The sequence below is a fragment of the Lagopus leucura genome, unplaced genomic scaffold, assembly GCF_019238085.1.
Source record: "Lagopus leucura isolate 7727_CA_CO unplaced genomic scaffold, USGS_WTPT01 Super-Scaffold_100002, whole genome shotgun sequence".
NCBI classification, from domain to species: domain Eukaryota; kingdom Metazoa; phylum Chordata; class Aves; order Galliformes; family Phasianidae; genus Lagopus; species Lagopus leucura.
In genome coordinates, this window is record NW_024962263.1 from 10,224,027 (window position 1) to 10,241,835 (window position 17,809).

The window sequence follows — 17,809 nt, forward strand, 5'->3', positions numbered from 1 at the left end:
GAACAACCACCACTGACATCTGTGACCTAAAGATGGCACAGTACTCCATCAGGGTCACCAAAGGGGTCGTGAGTTCAGGGTGTGACAGTGGCTTTTACACAGGTGGGAGCCGAGGCACGTTTCTGGATAACAGCTCCTGGGGCTTCCTGCAGCACTGTGGAGGGACGTGCAATGGATAGGCCCACCATCTCCTGTCCCTTGGTTCCTTACCTTGCCACTGCCACATTCCTGACTGTCTAACCAGCTCCTCTGAGGAGGGTGTGGTAAAGGCCACAGGCTTGTCCCTCTGTGTCTACCTCCATGCCAATAAGTCTCACACAGTGGCTGCAGCTAGGATTTTTCTGTAGGTTAACATTGCACGCAGTGTTTTGTCAGTGCACTGAAAACATGCCCACATGTGGGTACAGGTTTTTAATATCAGCTTTGAAGCAAACCAAGGAGCAGAAACTGGGAGCCATGCTACCCAGGGATGAAGGCCTCAGCACGACCCTGTCCATTCCATGCATAGGCCAGGCACACGTGTAATGGCGCAGGGGCCAACAGCAGGCCCTACTACAGCCCCATGCCATTTCTGAAGCAGCTATTAGCAGAGGGCTCCTTTATCTCTCACAGAAAGCCAATCATCTCTATGCAGGAGCAGAATGGCCTTTGCATAGCACAACTACACTGTAGTCAAGAGCTCAGCAGCACAGAAATGGCAGAACAAAGTACCAGTAAAAATCATGATTTTGGAGCACATCCAAAAGGCAGGAGGATTAGATGAGGAATCACACTGCTATAATGCAAACCACATAATAGTTTGGGTTGAAAGGGATCTTAAAGAATATCCAGTTCCAACCTCCCTGCTGGGGGCAGGTCTTTTACCCATCAGATCAGGCTGCCCAGAGCCCCATCCAACTTGGCCTTGAACAGCTTCTCTGGGCAGGCTGTGCCAATGCCTCACCTCCCTCTGAGCTAAGAACTTACTACTAACATCTCACCTAAAGCTCCATTCTTTTAGTTAAGGCATGTCTTTTCATGTTTAAATCCAGGTTTCCATGTCATAGTGCAGCAGGGATTAAGACAGCATTATCACAGATGCGCTGGAATTTGTCACAAGTGCCCTCAACTCCACTGAGTTTTAGGGAAGAATCATATACTCAGCAAAAGTCCCCTGTCTTAAAAAAGGAGGAAAAAAGAGGGAAAGATTAGCATCTCATGATGCAAAGAAAAAGCCCTGTGGACCAGCATTGTTTTAATCAACCATATCTTCTAGGACAGTGAATGATATAAATGTTCTTTTTCACGCAAAGTATACCCCATCAAGGAACCAAACAAGCCTGGTTTCAGTGCCATTTGCTAGGTGTTTAGACCTGTAAACCAAGAGCATCCTCACTGACCATTTCACTGTATGCCCTGCTGTGTTTTTTTTTTTTTACTGCTTATGGCTGCAGAAATACAGATGGGCTACAGCATACAGCAACTGAAGTATCTAACGGGTTTGAAACCAAAATTCTACAAAGAGTCTGTCTCTTATCCAGGAATAGCTAATTAATGCAAGAGTCTGAAGTGCCATGGAAAACGTTAGAAAGTTGGGCTGCCACCATTTTGTGATGTGACAGCTTTTATCTACCGTATGTGTGGGGAGGGGAGTTCAACCAACATAGCATATGTTAAGACAAAAATTATAAGCATATGCCAGGCTGCTAAAATTGGACATTTACCAGTCTACTTAGCAATTTAGCTAAGCACTGAATTTTAGTTTTGAAAACTATGTAGGCATACAGCAGCAAATATAATTGTATTGCCATGATCATATCTACATTGCACAGAATAGAGCAGAAATTATTTCACGTGCAATAGCAATAATGAACTCAGACTTTTTTAAAACTCATTTCAAAATTCAGCTATATTGTTGCACATTACAATGGACTTCCCCTCTTATTGAATATGCTGAATTCATATAACAAAGACCTCTGAAATAGCCTGGCAGATGATTTAGAATGAATTCATTTTAGAATATGACCTCCCAAGTGCAGAACGTTTTCAAATGTCACCAACGATAGCTGAACATTCAGCGAAACAAAACACTGCATACACTACAAATTACCAGGCAAGAAGCAAGATAATGTAGCCTGTAAGTATTTGGCTCTCACTTTTTTCATGTACTTAGTGTTCATACAGTTAATAATCCATTTGCAAGCTCCAAGAAACATGGAGGGTAATTCATTTTTTTGTTATTGTTCCTAACAGAAACAAAAATGTGTCACAGGCTGGCTTCCTGTCTGCTCTCTAACAGTGATCCATTAATCACAATGATGCCTTTGGCAACATCTTGAGGTTTGCAATATTGGGAGAAAATTGAAAACATTTTGTGGCATAAGAGAAGACCATGTTTTCTCTCAGTATTACATAATACTTCCTTAAATGTGAAATAAAAGGTATTATCAACCACATACCTTTTAAAACACCTGATCCAGAGGATGTCTATTGTCTTAAGAAATTACATGATTTTGTGCTCAGTCCTACATGCAGAGGCAAGCATAGAAAACATGAAGCATACCTTCAACCAACTTCACCATTCCTTATGACTGCAGGATAGGACGATATTCATAGCAGGCAGCTATGGAGAGGGGAACATACTTCTACAAGAACCACTTGGGAAACCAACAGTTATAAAACATCTCCAGTCATCATCGTACATACATTAATCACTACATTTCAGGCTGGATTGTGGAATCAATGAGAAAGGACTTCACATCACACCGCAACACGTTTCAGTTCCCTGCTGCCTATCAAAGTTTGCTACAGATCCTACGTCTTCTCCTGACACAGTATTACCAAGCTGAACCTGATTGCTTATCTATAAATTTCCCACTTTCTAGTGAAGATAACTTTCTAGTGAAGATTCAAGACAGGTAGCATGTGTCTCAATGTGTCTCAGTTGTGAACTTTATAGCTACACTGTGTAACTGGAATAAGATCGTTTCAAAGATAGACGCAATGAAGTTTCAAGACATCTGGTAGTAATGGCTTATCCAAGAAGAGTAGAGTAACCATACACTGGAAATTGCAATCAGCAAGCTTATCAGTCACAAACAGCTTATGTAGGTCTTCAGCACAATTAGAATTGGAAGATTCAAGGCAAACAAATTCAAGTTTCTGGTTCTAGAAGATGAAAAGACGCCAAACTCTTAATACGTGAAATGTAGAAGTTTAAGGTGAGCAGTCCAAACAAAAATAATTTGGTTGAATAGAAAGAAATACAAGGCCAGAGAAAAAATAGCTATCAGTGTAAAAGAACAGTTATATATACATATATGAAAGCAGATTAAATTCAGGAAAACTCATGCCTGCTTAGACAAAGTATGCTTTTTTTTTTTCCTGACTCATACCTTATTATTTTCTTTTCTCAATTTTCTTTTTCACAAACTAAAAGAGTTTGCTCTTTACTGAAGAAAAGCCAATTAATCTCTTTAGTGCAAAATTTCCATCACATGCAAAAACTGAGGGGCACAAAATCCTACTGAAAGTTAAGCAGTCTTAATCTGAGCTCCTACTGACAGACCTGTGTTCTTCTCTCCCTCCACAATAAGACAAAATTGTTAAAAGCAAACTCCATACTTTAAATGAAAATCCTCATTACACAAGCATATTTTCAATCCATTACAAATTAGATTGCAAGAAAAGCAATAAATCACTGTCAGATATTGTCAAATTTGTCTCCTGCTTTTAGATAAATCTATATTTTTTGAGGGAAGCAATCTGAAAAAACCCACTGCCTTTGTCTGAGGGAATGTTCTCTTTTCAGTACCTTGAAGAAGTTGCCAGCAAGCTCTCTTGCTTGGAAGACATACTGTAAATGACTGCCAGGTCGAAGGGACAGAGACAATCAAATAACCATAAAATTCTCACTTCAGTCAAGATTGCCAACATTTCTCCTCTGCCTTCTTTTTTCCATCAACATCTGCAACTTATCTTTATTTTCCTATAGAAGAATATGTCCTGAAGGATTTTACTCCTACAGATTTTCTTCTGAGCCAAAATTAATTTGGTTAGAAATAAGATATTAGCAGTACTTATGTGCAGTGGCATCTTTTCTTTTTCCCCACTGATTAAATGCACCATTTGAACATAAAATCATAAAAACCTCACCCTATCTTAGCAGGAAGAGGGAGTAATAATTTTTTTAAGTCAGTTATTAAATAACAAGAATGGGACATACATAGACTTGTGCAAAGGACAGTGGGGGAAGAGCAAGTAATTCATTTTAAGCATTAGTGATTCCCTCATAGTAATTGAAAACTAGACTATAAAACAGCAGCTCTACAGTATGGAGCATGACAAACATAATACACACTGCACTCCTAAGACAGTAGAGCTTCCTGAACATCTGCATTGCATTGCACTTATTGGAAGTCACTTATGCATGTGTTGCCATTTATCAGTGACATTGGTGGGATGGAGACACACATTGCTATAAACTTCAGAAAAGCATAAAGCTACACAGCTTTATCTTTACAATGGAAGGCAGAACTCCTTAACCACAGCCATGAGAATTGCTGGACCAGCTGATGGGCCAACTAGAAAGCAGCAGTTATTCCCATAGGAGAAGCATGCCCCTGGCAGCAGCAGCCCAGCCTTCTGCAGATGCTTGTGGCAGACAGAAGATATTGTTAAGTTCAAAAGGTATCATTCACTGATCAAATGACTGACAATGTCCTCCAAGTAGAAGGCAGAAATACGGCAACGTTTTACCTACCAGATTCAACACACAGGTCACATAATGGGTTACATTAACTTTCACCTGCAAAAAAGTGCACTGCACCCAAATACACACAGTACAGGCACTTCATATGTTACAGTAACAAAAGAAAACCAAAGAAGCAAACCCGACCTAGCCAATACTAAGTAAACCAAACGACTCAGATGGATCATGCCACAGAAGTAGACTTAGCATGGATCACTGAACTGTTCCACATAGTAGGGGAAGTCTTTCTCTCTGCTTCAGCTGCTACATCTCAGTATTACTCTGATTCCCTCCATCTCCTGTTACTGAGAACTGGCGAAATCCATGACTCACCATGCATCTCCAGATCCTCAACATGTTAATATTCTAGGTATGCTATAGTTTAAAAGAATGAACTTAGATATTAATAGCACATAATAAATAAAATGAATATTTTAGAACAGGGAGTTATTTCTTGGTTTCAATACACATATAATCAATTCGCCTTCTCTACCATTTTCACCCCTAAGTGTTCGGGGAGGGTGAGGAGGAGTTATAAATTTTCTGTCATATCAACTTTCTGACTCACCAAGCTCTAAATAGATCAATTTCATGTATTTGCTGTCAGCCTGAGCAAAAACATCACAGTACCACCAGAAATACACATCTCAGCCTTAGCTGTGATGTGAACTTGATCTCAGCTCAAACTCCAACTCAGCAGCAGTATCGCTCCTTTGTCTGTCTCTATTAGAGAAATAATGAAACTCTGCAAACAGACAGAACACTTACCAGAACTATGTATATTTCAACAGCCAACCAAAAAAAGAAAGACAGAGACAAATTTCTCTATGGATTTTACTTCAAAATCAATAAGTCTCACAGACTTCAGTATGGATAAAGAAGAGAAAATGTAAATGTTCACAGCAAAGATTCCACTGTAGCACGATGCTTCCTCGTTAGTAAACGCATGACCACACGAGTACAAAGAAGTCACCTCTAGCTTGAACTGCACTGTCTTCATTTATCTGTCACGGGTTCTGACAAAGCGTTTAAGGAGAAGATTAGAAGGCTCCTAAGGAAGCAACTGTATTTCTGTGCCTGGGGCATACCACTTCCCTGAGCTTGGTAAGAACGGGGCTAAAATATTAACATGTAAGCCATTTGTCAAGGAAACTATGTAGAAAAGCTTGGCAACCACAGGGAGAGGGAAGCAGTAAGAGATTGTAGTGCCCTAGCTTGATGTAAGTAGTTAAAAGGAAAAAAAGAACACTTTCACTTGCTTGCCCATGCTTACAAACTTTGAAGGAAAACAATAAACGGATGAATGTGAGAAATTAACTATGAAAATTCATCATTTAGAATTAGTATTAACAAGTACTGACTTCTGCAAGAGACCATCACCCACTAAGATTTAGAATTCAAGTTTTCAACTCTTGATTTCTCCCAGAAATCTCTTTAGTGTAAGCAGATTAGAAAAGTAAAAAAGGCATCACAGATTAAAAAGACAAGTAATCTAAAACCTTTAACAAAAAAGGTGGTGATGCTACTGGCAAATAAATGATTAATTTAATTAAATGATAATATGATTTACCAAAACCTAGCTCTACTCAGCTTAAGTTGTTCCAGACTTGAAACATTTCCAATAATACCAATAAAACCCATAGGTTTGATCTCTGTTGGCACCAGTTGGATGTACTGAGAGATGCACAGAACAGCACTGTACAACAGCATTTAGGTTTTTATTAAGTACCATTCCACTCTTACACCACATAACTCTACACAGGATCGCAAAGATCTTTTCAGCCTTTAGCCAATTAAGCCTTACAAGATTCCCACAGGAAAAGTATTGTATTATTTATACCTATTAGTGCAGCAGCTCCTGATTCAAGAGTACTGTACTTCCACATGTTGTTTTCACTTATTTTTACTTTTCAAACAGTTTTATTTTATTTTCCTCTCTGTTCAGAATTTTTTTTGTTGGCAATATTATTCTATAAACAATTTGACAACTATAGTGGCTATTGTGAAAAAAATCAAAATGATTTTAAAGTAGCTTGCCAAAATTACCTATAAGAAATCATACTAAACAGTTGAGAAATACTGAGCCATTATTGTTGAAACTAATTACTGGAATATGCAAATGTTAAGTCGTAAATCTAGATTCCTTGAGGAAGAAATACAGTCACTGTACTGTGTCACTAAAACTTCACGGGCCTTAAAGTTACTGTAATTGTAATTCTGCACTTATGATTCACAGACCAATCAGAGAAATAGAAAGATTTCACAGAATCGCAGAATTGTAGGGGCTGGAAGTGACCTCTAGAGATCATCAGTTCCAACTCCCTGCAAAGCAGGCTCCCTACAGCAGTCTGCACAGGCAGGCGTCCAGGCAGGTATGGAATGTCTCCAGAGAAGGAGAATTCATAACTCCCCTGGGCAGCCTATTCCAGTGCTCCATCACCCTCACTGGGAAGAAGTTCCTTCACATATTGATGTGGAACTTCCTATGCTCCAGTTTATGGCCATTTCCCCTTGTCCTGTCCCCACAGACCACTGAAAAGAGGTTGGCCATGTCCTTTTGTCTCCCACCTCTGATCACCACGTTTACCAGAACCAAAGAACATTGTTTACCTTGAGGAGATTTTTAGGGGCTTCGTCCTGGAAAGTTTTACCATCTGCTTAATTGCACTGCTGCTCTCACCTCAGGATACGGAGAATGAATTGCATCAGCCTGCCAATCCAACCATGAAAAACAAACCATTACATGGTGGGTAAGTTTTCCACCAGAGTAATTCCCCACCAGCACCTGACTGTCGGCTAAGATGGTCGAACTGCTTTTGACAGCAGCCTGCTGCCTCAATCCAGCATAAAACACACCATGTTTAACCAGCAAGTGGCAGCTACCACAAAGCCAGCACGTGTGGCAACTGCTGAGGAAGGGCTGCTGATGTGCAGGTTTTCTTCTCCTCCAGCTCCCAAGGCACATTATCTCACACCCACCTCATTAGCTTATTGTAATCCGTTCCTTGGGTGCAAAACCTTTCCTTCATCCTCCAGAGAGGATGAGGTTATTCAAAGCAATTGAATTTCAGCTAATGACAAGATTCTACACTGTTTAAAAATAGCTTAACTCAGCTTTACTTGCCCTGAATCAATTGTGAGAATTGCTAGAGCCATCTGAGATTCTAATGAATGCAAGACAAGGCAAGAAATGAAGTTAAGAATCTTGAAATCATCTTTATCAGTGGAAACCCAACCAAAAGCATCAACATGCCATCAAGCCTAAGGACCTGGTTCTGCTGCGGAAAAGGAATCTGGGTCCCAGTCTGGCACAGCAGCTGATATTTGATGAAGTGTTTTGCAGAACTGGGGCCCAAGTGCTCAGAGCTTACACAAAGCCCACAGTGATTTCAGCAGCAAAGCAACAGAAAGCAAACCTAACCAATGCCCTGAAACAGCAGAGCCATGCATTTGCTCTGCCTCAAAAAACGGTAGGAGCTCCTGCCTAAGAATTTAAAGGTAACAACACCTGGAAAGGAGAAATGCAATGCATGGTGCAGCCAGCGCAGATAACTGGAAGAAGTGTGAGATCATCACTGAGAGATACCATTTACCAGACCTAAATGAACTCTAAATGATAACCCTTTCTACGACCAGGGGCCAGAGTAGAAATAAATCCCTGCTGGGATTTAAAAGCATTAGAGGATGCTCTGAGCTAAAATCCTAACTGAATGGAGAGGCACAGCATGCAAGTCCCCAGATGTGCAAAAAGGTAGGAAATGGTGAATTTCTAAGGCCAGTCAACTACATGGGATATGAGAAGACTAAAGGGAGCAAATTGAGGTAGAAGGCATGGCCAGAATTTCTCTCCTTTAAACAGGGAAAAACCAACTGACTATTTCTGTAATGAACTGCTTTGAAATGTGAGGGCAATCAGGTCTCACTTAGTGAAAGAAAACAGAAGTAGCATCTCCAGAGCATCAAACAGGGACAAACCATAGATTTATAACATGTACTAATATATTTTTTTTTATTATAAAACTCTGGTATTATATTCCAGGAGTTCCAGAGTCTACCATCCTGAGCACTTACATGAAAATCCTGGTTTAGAATTGCTATATCCTCTATACTTACTAATATCAATGTTATAATTTCCCAGATATAGACTATCACATAACCAATATGGTGACTAAATTCAATTTTAACATTTCTGTAACCACTATTTATCATTACCTTACCAAGTTCTTTAAAAATGGATTAACTTCATTTTTGCACTACCAGTGTATGACTACATATGTTCAGGGAGCCAAAAGAATTACAGGAAATTTGTACAGCTTGCTGTTCAATACAACATCTGGTCTAGCTTGGCACATCACCTCATTTTCTAGACAACATTAAAATAAGAATACTGACTTCACTTTCAAGCCCAAGCAGACAAAACCATCTTCATTGTGTTTGATGAATCTGATCCGAATGTCCAAAAACAAACTGACAATTTGTTAAAAAAAAAAACCTAAGTAAAACTGCAAAGATTTATATGCATGATTACAAACATCTAACTTCTGTAGAAATAAAATAATGTAGTAATTTCATATTTATAAATGACAGCCAAGCATTTCCAGTTGTTTACTTATTCCCTTCCACAACCCTCCCTGGTTGTTTTCTTGTTTATCACTAGAAGATTTCATTTATCATGCAAAGCAGCTACTTTTTCTCTTTCTAAGCTTTCTTGAGCCTGAAGCAGTAGCAGACAACTCAGTAATCTATTCTTAAAAGATCACTGACAACTATTTTAATGAAAGGGTATTGTGTTTCTGTATTATGCTGCTAATAGTTTGAAGTTTCCAATATTTCATGGAATGCTAAATGAATATGCAAAGTGTTCCAGCAGAACAGGAAAAATACAGAGTATTGAAAATAATTTCTACTGTTTATTAGAGTATGTTCAAGAAAACATTTTAGAATGCAGATCACAGAAAGCATAAGCTTACTCTCCATGGCTGTTAAATGTTAACAGTAACCCTAACAGTGAAAACAACGTGTTGTTCACACACTTGGTTCAGAGTTCATAACAACACTGGTGGCACACCAGTGAAGCCCTCCAAGCACATTGCCTTGGCTATAGCTGGCTTTAGTTCCAGTCACCAAGATGTACTGCTCAGTCCTTACCCCGTAGCACCAGGAAGTCCAAATGTTTCTAATGCTCTGTTTTGGGGACTGCTCCCAGCTAAGCCAGACTGGACTTAGTACACGTTTTTTAATAACGGTGATTATTTTCTGTCATCTCACCATTAGAAGTCGCATGCCCAACTCCTGCCTTTGATATTTATTTACACAAGGTAAAATTGAACAGTTGAACTTTGGTAGGAAATATTTCCATAAAATCCAACAGGTAACTGCAGCAAAGATGAAAAGTCTCAGAATGAAAGTTTTTGAATTCTTACAAGTCAAAACCACTATCCACAACTATCTTGGTCTTTCATGGCACCTAGTTTTCTGCCCTTTTATTAAACACATTGGCATCTGAGCTGAGAACTCTCCCATTCCTTCCATCATCTGCTGGGAGGCAGAGTAGAATAAATGGATTGGCTCAAGCAATTGATGGTGGCTTTCAGTGTTTCATTCATTCATTGGCACCACAGAGGGAAATTTGCTAAATAAGAATCAAAAGAATGAATAGGAATGTTTAAATTTTCTTCAATGAAGCTGAAGAGCAACACTGTGACAAATGGACGTTTTTTGAGGCACGTCATTTGAATAAGATATTGGGTGAGTTCACTGCACAGCAAGGTTTACAAACCTTGAATTTAAGCAAAAGAAACTGAAGTCTGCCTTTCTATTTTCATTTACTTCTTGCTATAGGGCTAGGCAGAAACACAGCTCAAAGGAGAAGAAAAGCAAAGCAATCAAGAGATCGAGTTAATATTTCAACAACCACTAAAGAGCAGCTACATCATGATGGGGCCTTCAGTCACAGAGTAGTGCAAAATCACATATAAAAGATGTTAGAATCAGCAACTCTGTTCATAATTATAGGAAGAGATTACATATCATATACAGTCAGACAGAAAAAATAAAAATAAAAAATAAAAAAGAGCAAACTTGCTTTCAGGCTGATGCTATTTAATTAAGAAAGAAGCAAGGGAAAGGTGTTTTCCAGCATTACTGCCAGTGCTGACCTGCTGTGGGCATTCAGTCCTCTTTACCACTACATGGACTTAAAATAACTATGAAGACTCAATGAGACATTTCAGGTAGAGGACTTAAAAAAATGAAAACCAGCTTGTTCTCACAAGAAATTCACAAACTGGGGAAAGCTCTTTATTGTCTCTTCTCTTTGATACTTTCAAATGACTGCTCTTCTCTAGTGTTTATTTTGATGCTATGCAGTGTGAGTAACACAAATACTTCACCAGTGGGAAAAAAAACTGAATTTCAGTCCCCTTCAACTTTTTTGTTGTACTTTTTCTAAGTTTGCTTAAATAGAGAAATAAACAATAAAAGTATCTCCAGGTATACCTGCAAATGATGTATGCTCAGTGACACTTAAGGCAGAAACACACTGCTTTGCAGAAGGGTAGCACTCAACTCGTCCCATGTATGCCTTGCAAAGACAGCCATAAAATCACTTACAGCCCTTGAATCCCACACTAGACATATTTCAAATGGTAGGTGTCTGTAGTTTAAGACCTGAACTCAAATCTGACTACTGAGAACTTCAGAACGTGACCCTCCAATATGCAAGGGACACATAAAAAGGTATTTTAAGTATCATCATATCCCTGTATGATAATCCTGCATTCAACTGTTCACATAACTTGTGTTAATCTCCCTACTAATTGTGCCCATACTTCATTCAGTTTAAATTCCACCAGCATCAAATTCAGTACAACAGGACATCTGTCAACTTAACTTCTACCATTTCTTTCTCTCAAAAGTCCCAAGGCTCTTATTAGCAACCTGTGGGCAATTAGCAGAATTAACAGCAGATTTGGATTCATCCTCCTCAGTGTTTGTTCCAATTCCACAAACAAGCATGACAACACCAGTGAAATACTGATAGGACTACTGAGGACTTCACGTCTATCTACATCGTGCAACCACAGTTGGCCCTCACCTCAAAATAAATACAGCGAATTCTATGCATTTTTCAGCATGTCACTGTTTTCATAACATATGATTGAGCTCATGTTTCCTTCTATAAATACAAAAGTTGAATAATTTTAAGAGTACACTGCATAATGACAAAGCATTACACTAAGTTGCAATAAGGCCTGCACAAATGCCTCCCCCAGAACTCAGCTTTCTCTGAGCACTTTTACAGGTATTCAACCTCAGAAAGCACAGCTTTGATAATCAAAGCTATTAAAACAGCCTCAGAATACCTGGATTTCATCACCCAGCTACCAGCAAATATGGAATTACTAAGGTGCAGACAAGCACCTCCACATTATCTTCTCATTCTGTACTGTAAGTCCCACTTTGCACTGAGGAATAATTATTTCCATTTCTTGTAGTTCAATTTCATTAAAACATTCACATTTTCTTCTATCCTACTGAGAACGCAGTGGGGAGAAGACAGCAAAGGCACGTGGAACTAGGAGACTCCTCATTTCCCTTCTGTGCTTGCATTATAAAAGAAAAGGCAGGTAATCTGCTCTATCTCATATTACTATAGAGGCAAAATTTGTTATTTAAGGACTCCTCACCCAAAACTAGCTCTCTATCAAAAATAAAGAGGGTACTGAGTGGGTTTTTGCTTTTTGCAAGGACCAGAATTAGTTTCAGGCAGTATTTTCACGAGCAACCTACCTACCTGAACAGAGAATATGCTTAAGTCTGCAGATCATCAAGAGCTGACACTGCAGCTATGCTGGATAACAGGCTGAAATTCAGAATTATTCTGTCAACCTAGACAAGTGGACAGTAAAATAACAGAAAGATTCAGCAGGGGCAAGTGCAAGTTTTTGTACTTTGGCAGATAATCAACTGCACAGCAAGTGGCTAGATGGCGGGTGCTCCAGATGAAGGCACGGAGTTATAATAGACCACAAGCTGAAAACAAGTTCAAAATGTGATTTAAGAAGGAAATAAAGCCATCCTCATACAGGAATATAAAACAGAAGTATACACTCCATAACAGAGGAAGCAGTCCTGTCCGTCCATTTAACAGCAGTAAGAACACAGAATCAAACAGTCACATGAAGAAACTGGAAAGATTCTTCATATAGCAACAGAAATTGTCACATCTCAAAAAGAACAAACTGTGTGGAAAGAATGAACACATTGGGACTGTTTGGACTAAAGAAGAAAGAAATTGAGGCATTTTCATCCTCATCAAGTCAGATGGAAAATTGCACAGTATAGGGAATAATTTAACCTTGCTGTACACAGCTAGTTAGGAAAAGTATCAATGTACCCAAACTGAAGTCAGAAGAAATTATGAAAGTTATTAGCAGTCTTCCTATAAATGGAGTGAACTACTGCAAGAAAGGGCTCGTGCACACCCCACTGTTTCATTATTTCATACAGATTTATGGAAACCTGCACATAAAGATAGGTATAAAATTCAGCCAACTTTTGGGACCAAAGAACTGACTAAATTGTATCTCGAAGGCTTTCCAGTCCTACTTTGGTTTGTTGTTTTGTAATGTCTGTGATCATCATTATTATTATTATTTAATGAAAGACGTAACAGAGGCTTACCCCTTACAGGTCTAGGCAAGCCTTTCTTTCAGTAGCAATTTTAATGGTGCTGATGGCTGTATGCTGTTTGTATTGCCAAAACTTTAGCAGGTGATGTATTTGCTTAGTCACTGTCATACTTTATCCATCTCAGCATTTATTCAGCAAGTGATTTAACACTGCAGAGTATGGCAGGTGTTACATAAAACATAGCACTATTTTCCATATTTTATTCCACTCACTGACATTCCTACTCTTAAATTAACTGGCAAGAGTACAAATACTCACAATCTTCACAAAAATGTCACAAACATCTGTGTAATACCAGGAAACAGAACACACAATATTCTCTTCCTATTACAACACAATCTCTCAGTGATGTTTTGTACAAAAGGAAATAAAACTGCATACAAACTGCAGTGGTCACTCAGACACTGCTTGCTAATTGAATGCTGCACCAGCAATATTTGATTTACTTAAAACATATTATGGCTGCATTTCCACTAGACCCTTGGGCTTTATCCATGGTATAGGGCAGGCAGAAAAATCAGTTTGGAGTAGGTTTCTCCATAATTCATCCCATTTGTCTTAAAGTTTTGTAGGTGGTCCAAACACAAATTCCCACCAAAATGAATGCAAAGTCACCAGAAATGTCAGTGTAAATCACATTAGGCTGACAAATACTACTTACACTCCACTTTTCAAGCTGCAGCTGGACTTACTACAAATACCTTTTTTTTTTTTTTTAGTAATCTCTCATACAGAAGTCAGGATTTTTTTCATTTGCACTCTTAAGCAACATACTCTGCTTTCTTTTTAATCTCTTTTCTAAGAATAAGAGGACTTAAATACAACATTCAAGATCCAACATTTCAATGGATTATCACTGAAACACTCTTGCTGTTGTCTCTTTCTTACAGGTCAGCACTTCCCTGCTCTTTACTAACACTCCACCTTGGCTAATTCTTGACTAAAGCAAGATTAAGCACGAAGCACAATGTCAGTCTGTAAGTGTCTGTGACTTTATTGCTAGAAGGAACTGAAAACACAGTATTTCTCTTCTTAAAGCAACAACTTTTCAATCTGTGTTTTGTTACTTCAACATCTTAAGCAGGTTGAAACATAAATTGCAAGAAACAAGTTTGAATTCCCTAGTCTTTCACTTTTTTCCCACAGCTATAAATACGAACAACAGTGGCCCCTAACTAGCAACAGCTGACATGCAGACTCCACTGATACAGAAGAAATGTTTTACTGTCACTACTGCTTTATTTCATGGTTAAAGAAAGTTAATGCAGGTGAACACTGGCAAAAGCAGAGGAGATAAAATTTTCTCTATCCTGTGCTACTTTGCAAATATGTGTATATATATGTACACATTTTCATATTCTAAAGTTTGTCATGAGTTAACAGCTGTTTCTTGTAGCAAAATGCTCATAACCACAGAAAAGACATGCAAGAAGTCACACACACAGCCTGCGTTGGTGTTTTTAATGTTTTTATGTATTTCTAAGTGTATAATCAAGATGTTATAATCACAATATAATCAAGAGAATTAGGCAAAGTAAACAATGATCGCAAAAGAGAATAAGTGGAAGAGCTTACCCTTCGGCTGAGCTCACCACAAAACACCAAGAGAGGTGATCTCCAGCAGAGATCCTTCCCCTCTGGTAGCCAGCTCTTAAATAGGTCCAGGAGGGCTGCAGCCTGGCTCCACCCCTTCCAGCAGCACAGCTGAATTGCCTTCACCTGTGCTCCTCTGGCTGACTCATGGCTTGCCTCAGGTGATCAATCAGAGGTTCAGGCCGTGACTCAGCAGTTCCCATACACCAAGAGATTCAAATTCATGTGAAGGCCAACTTTAAACAAGAAAACTGAAAAAACTAAAAGTGCAATTCCAAAATTGGAATTCTTCTTGGCATTATACACCATAGACTGCTCCCCGCGAAGAATTTTCACGATGCCCTTCTATATAATCACAGAATCTGCTGCATTATGAGCAAAGCCACAAACTTAATGACTTAGCAGTAAGACTGGAAAGGATCAGAGAATCAGAGAACCACCAAGGCTAAAAAAGACCTCCAAGATCATCCAGTCCAATGGTAAAGGCAAACTAAAAGAGAATATATTGTTTCCCTGATACACTGTGTCACACAGGTAGACAGTGTCATCACAAAAAAAGGTTTAGTAACCTCTGCTACTTAGCAAAATAGAGAAGTGCTGTCTCCAACATTCTGACGGTCAGATACGGCTGTCCACCTAGAGTAATAAAGGAAAATCACATCTGCGTTTCGTCCTACTCTTCCTGAACTAATGGCAGTCCTTTAGCACTGAGGCGCAGTCTCACCAGGCCGTACCTCCATAGTGTCTGCCCCTAAGCAAAGTGGCTACCCACAGGAATTCAACTTCTAGACCTTTAAAAGGAGACACTGAGCAGGAATCAGGCAATCCTTCTGGGACATCCTCACAGATCACATAGACTACGACTCTTGGGAACCAATTAAACCTACCATACTTCCAAATCCTCTTAAATGTTCAAGTTACTTCAAATGAACTTCACCCCTTGCAGGTATAAATAAAAGAATCATATTACTGACCAAATAGCCGTTCCCAGTTTTCATGTTTTTACACAAAAATTAACACTTTTCTCTTGAAGAACAATTCTGACTTATGGAACAGGACAGGCAACCATACCTTATAAATCATGAACCTGTTTTAAAGACCTATCTCATGAACCCACAAAAACTTAAATATTTTTTGTATGGGTAAAAGTAGAATCACAGAATCATAAAATATCCCCAGTTGGAAGGGATCCACAAAGATCTTACTGACATGATCTTAAGATTAGCACTTGTAACTTACAAATAACGCCACTCTCACTAATTGCAAACTAGCAATGTTAAAACTTTTATACCTTATAACATAACCACCGCTGTTCTGTTGGCTTAAATCTCAAACAACTTATTTTGATTGATGCTGCAATCCAAAAAAAAAAAAAAAAAGAAAAAGAAGCATAGATACAGATAGGGTATATTTGCCCTATTTGCACTAAAAATGTTAGACTGCATTGCTCCACACACCCAGTGCTGGGGCATTTGTTCACAGGTCCGTTGGGGCCTCAACTCTCCTTGAATTTCCACTTGTTAACCAAGAATTCCTTTCTTCCCCTGCCAAGTCTTTCTTGGCATCAGCTGAGACTGCTTGATTTTTCATTCTCCTTTAAAATCGTAAACCAGTTCAACTCTGCTCAGCATTTCACTGCACAAGACCCTTCTCTGAGCTCACAGAGGATACCAGCATAAGGTAAAATAAAGTTATTTTGTAATTGAGAAAAATGAAGCTTCAGCAGTACAATTTGCAGGCATACTGAAACCACAGAGAGCTTCAGTTCTGCTCCAGAGTTATCTCACACAATTTAGGACTTTTGACTAGGCTCTCCTGCATGATTCCACTGGAATTTAAGCACAAGCTCAAACACAAAGCTATCCAAGTGCTGCCTGCACCACGACGCCTCTCTGAATCTTTTATGGAGCTAAACGTATGAGCATAGCCCAGGGAAAGTTAACAGTCATTCACATGCTCAAATGTCATGTTGCATGACAATTCAAGCTGTGCAGTGTGGCTGCAAAGTGAGAGTTTCATTGCAGCAGCAAAGGGGGACACTAATGTTAATTTAAAATAGATTTTTTCTCTGTTTTAAGAATAACTGAAACCTTTAATTTTCTCTGCACATTATGAAGATAGCATGTTGCAAAATCATTGTCCGTGCTTGAAGTACCTAAAAGTGGGTATGCATAAAATGGGAAAACTTGTTTTCTTCTCTGACCACCAATCCGTGACTGCAGCAGAGTGAAAGGAAAAATACTTCTAGCTTATTTCTATATGCCAAACAAAAAAAAAAGGAAAATAGAACATGACTGTCTTCTCAACCACTTTGCCTTTTGAAGTAGCTCAAAGTACTCTTCGTCTCCTTTGCAACATAAGCAATGGATACTCCCAAATAAAATATGTCACCACAGAAATGACCTGATGATGCAAAGAGATACGATAGTTTCTTTTTTGCCTTATGTGATGTGGAGTCTTCATTCGAGAGCACTGCCTGGTGTATTCCCGTGAAAATAGCCTAACTCAACTCAGTAGTTTGATGAAAATTCTTCTATTGCCAATTCCACAATGTAAATTTCAGTACAAGAACATGAGCAACAAGAAGGGAAAGTGATCAGATTTCCTCCTCTCTCACTTCCTCCATTATTTGTGTATAGGAACTGAGCAGCACAGTCGTACTGACTTCAGCAGCACGACAGAGGTTGAAAAGATTTGGCCCTAGAAAGATGTACTGACAGATGATGAAGCAGCAGTTGTACTGCAGAATAACAATTTACAGTAAAAGCTGAATAACTACTTCAATAAAAACGT

General features: G+C 39.0%; 1 protein-coding gene across 6 annotated transcripts in view; it reads right to left on the reverse strand.

Moving 5' to 3' along the window:
* Positions 1 to 17,809, reverse strand: part of FARS2 (phenylalanyl-tRNA synthetase 2, mitochondrial) — a 231,136-nt gene that overhangs the window by 181,601 nt on the left and 31,726 nt on the right. Inside the window, exon 3 of one of the 6 annotated variants that reach the window (XM_042869133.1) lies at positions 7,340 to 7,439. The exons of the other annotated variants lie outside the window; for them this stretch is intronic. The gene's annotated coding sequence lies outside the window, so the exon portion shown is untranslated. The remainder of the gene's footprint in view (positions 1 to 7,339; positions 7,440 to 17,809) is intronic. 6 annotated transcript variants of the gene reach the window in all.